General features: G+C 36.2%; 1 non-coding gene across 1 annotated transcript; it reads left to right on the forward strand.

The window, feature by feature from the left end:
- The first annotated feature begins 729 nt into the window (after positions 1 to 729).
- On the forward strand, positions 730 to 802 carry TRNAK-CUU (transfer RNA lysine (anticodon CUU)). The gene has a single exon. It is a non-coding gene; the product is annotated as a tRNA-Lys (tRNA).
- The last annotated feature ends 2,731 nt before the right edge of the window (positions 803 to 3,533 follow it).

Consider the following 3,533-nt stretch of genomic DNA (forward strand, 5'->3'; position numbering starts at 1 on the left):
AAAGCAGAATAAATCTTTAATTTTTTTCGTTCTAGTGGGGAGAGTTTTGAAATAATGGTCCCTTCCCACACAGAGGTGTTATCATACTGTAGGATAAATGTTTTTACCTTTTAGCTCTGTGTGTGAGCAAACACCACAATTAATTCAATTAATTTCTGAGACTGCGTTAGCTTTTTAATAATCTTCTACTATGTGAACAATGGGGCATGGCTTCGTTTGAACCACCGTCGTGTCGTAGAAAAATGCCAGATACCTCAAAGCCACACGGGGGCCCCCGAGAGGCCAGCCAGCTCTACACATGTGCTTTGGATTCTGATCTTCTTTAGAAGGTACGCAGGACGTTCCTCCAGACCCAGCTGTTGTGTCCGGCCACGCAGGTGTCGAGAACATTCTTGGTCCCCGGAGCGGCAGGGGGTGAGCGCTCTCTCAGCGGGGATCTCGGGGATAAACAGGAGGCACCCCACGCTCACTTCCGTCCTCTCAGCGGGAATTCAGGGGCGCCTGCATCAGCCCGCTTTACCGCTGACCACTAGAGGGCCATTTAAACATTTATTAAACAGTAAAAGTTTGTGTGCACAGAATCGGAAATGAAACACAATTTTGAGAGTAGTATAAAACTTTACCCAAAAAAATTATGGGAAAAAATTTAGATACAAAATATAAGTCTTGGAACAAGTTAAAACAATCTTATTACTTTGAAAAGATTTAGAAAAAGGGTGTTGTTCAGTTGCCCGGCTAGCTCAGTCGGTAGAGCATGGGACTCTTAATCCCAGGGTCGTGGGTTCGAGCCCCACGTTGGGCGGTTGCTTTTCTGCGTTTTTTCCAATTCGCTATTACTTCATATGGTCCATAATAATTGAACTCAATCTAGACGATCTTACTTTCAAACAATTCAACACGTAACTGACTTCAATCCAGTGTTACTTATTTTCAAACAGTTCGACACATTAAAAATTATTAAGACTGAAGTTAAAAAAAGGGAACAATAAAACTAGAAAACGATTTCATATTATAAATACACAGTTAAAGGTTATCTGTGTATAAAAATATTTGTTACTGAGTGGTCTATTTGAAGGTCAGTGGAATGCCAAAGGTTAGGAGATAGAAGACACGAAAAATTAATGAAATTGTGGGGTTCATAAATATTGCTGAAGTGATCTCTGTCAAAATGTTTGAAATGTGTAATTTTAACTTTATGCTCTGTGATACTGAAAATTAGTTTGGAGATCAGCTCTGATTCACAGGGTTTACTATGCACATTAATTTCATATCCTTGAATTCCTCTAAGTAATTTACTTTGTGCATTTGGGAAGGGCTAGTGATTATTATGGGCTGTTTAAACCACTGTAAGATTGTTTTAGTGATGATAGCTATTGTGAACAGACATAGGAGTTTCATAATTCTTTTTTTCTAAGTCAGTGATCCAAACTGAACATTTTTACTGTAGCAATTTTGCAGTCTCAAAACATATTCAATATCCTGTGATAAACCATAATGGAAAGTGATATAAAAAAGAATGTGTATGTATGTGTGTGTGTGTGCACGTGTGTGTGTAACTGAATCACTTTGCTGTACAACAGAAATTAACACATTGTAAATCAACTATACCTCAATTTAAAAAAAACCATATCTCAAAGCAAGTAATTATTTTTTCCTTCATATGTTTTCCTAAAAGAACTCAATTTCTTAGGGCGAAACTTTGCTTCTACGTTCACAGCTGCAAATTCTTTCCTTGCTTAAATATTTCCTGTCATTCCCAGCAATTCTCAAACATTCTCCACAATTACCATATGTTATTATCATCAATTCAAGATACTATTTCAGACTTTGGAAGAAACACATGGAAAATTTCACAATCGAAAATGAAGACCCCTAAATACTCCTGTTATTACAAAGGAATATTTAATCTCTAGGGGATGGGAGGTGAAGTAGAATTTTTTAAAAGGCAAACTCTGTCAGAGAAAATTCAAACTGGTAAATTGATGAGAAGTCAATGAAGATATACTTACTTTTAAATATATATCCATTTTAAGTTGAAGGTCAGTGTTATGGGTTGAATTTGTGTCCCCCTGATAGTCGTATGTTGGAGTTCTAACCCCTAGTACTTCAGAATGTGACCTTATTTGGAAATAGGGTTGTTGCAGATGTAATTAGTTAAGATGAGGTCATATCAGAGTAGAATGCACGCTTAATCCAATATGACTTGTGTTTTTATAAAAGGGGGAAATATGGACACAGGTAGGCACCCAGAAATGCACATTTGGACACATGAGAAAATGCCACGTGAAATAAAGGCAGAGATCAGAGTGATGTGTTTATAAGCCAAGGAATGCCAAAGATTGCCAGCAAACAACCAAAAGCTAGGTAAAAATCCTGGAACAGATTCTCCCTCAGGACCCTCAGAAAAAACCAACCCTACCAACACCTTGATCTTGGACTTCTGGCCTCCAGAACTGTGAGACAATGCATTTGCTGTTTAAGCCATCCAGTTGGTGGTATTTTGTTATGGTAGCCCCAGGAAACTAATGCAATCGGTGTTCTATGGTGAGGTGATTTTGATTTTAAATTTATTTTAGTATACGTTATATTAATAGTTGCCATCATCTTCATTTCATTTCAAACTTATATTAAATAGTTGTCATCATCTTCCTTTCCTTTCCTTTCATTTCCAGAGCTTTAGGAAAAGCAATGGTTTGTTTAGATGTGGACCTACATTCAGCTCAAGTGAGGACATTATGATCACAGCTCCTTCAGAAGTAATATTTAGAAATGAGCGCAATCGCAAACTATATTTTCTTATTGTTGGCTGGTGATTTATTATGTTGGCTAATGATTCATAACTGTTTGTACTAAAATAATATATTCAAAGATACACTAAGTTAAACACATTTTCTTCTCCCATCGAACTCATACTTGGAGGCTTTATATTCAATTATTCAATAAATAAATCACTTTAAGAAAGTGTGCTAATTCTCAGTGGTCCAGTTTCTTCAACAAATGAATGGCAAGAAAAAGAGAGTGACAGAGTGAACTCAATCAAATGAAATACATGGACTGTGTTTGGATCCTGATTTGAACCAACCAATCATAAGATTATAATGTGACATACACAATACAATCATTAGATTGTATGAGACAATCCTGGGAATTTGAACACTCACTGGATACTTGAAGATATTAAGAAGCATTTATTTTTAAATGTAATAATGGTACTGTGTTTTTAAAAAGCCCTTATCATTTAGAGATATGTACTCACTTGTTTAGAAATGAAATAGACATATTTGGAATTTGTGTGTATTTATTTTGTTGGGGGAGGAATAATTGGGTACCAACGGGGTAGTACCTTTGCTGGGGAAAGGGGCAGATGAGGGACTGAAGTAGGAAAGGGACTTTTCACTATCTTCATTTTTATATTAAATTTTTTTGAGTTATTGAATTTTGAATTATTTTGAAATATTTTGTATTCAAAACGTTAAAAAAAAGAAGTGTACTTCAGGGTTTTGGTGTGGTGGTGTGGTCACAAAGAGTCCCTT

The sequence above is a fragment of the Pseudorca crassidens genome, chromosome 1 (assembly GCF_039906515.1).
Source record: "Pseudorca crassidens isolate mPseCra1 chromosome 1, mPseCra1.hap1, whole genome shotgun sequence".
NCBI lineage: Eukaryota > Metazoa > Chordata > Mammalia > Artiodactyla > Delphinidae > Pseudorca > Pseudorca crassidens.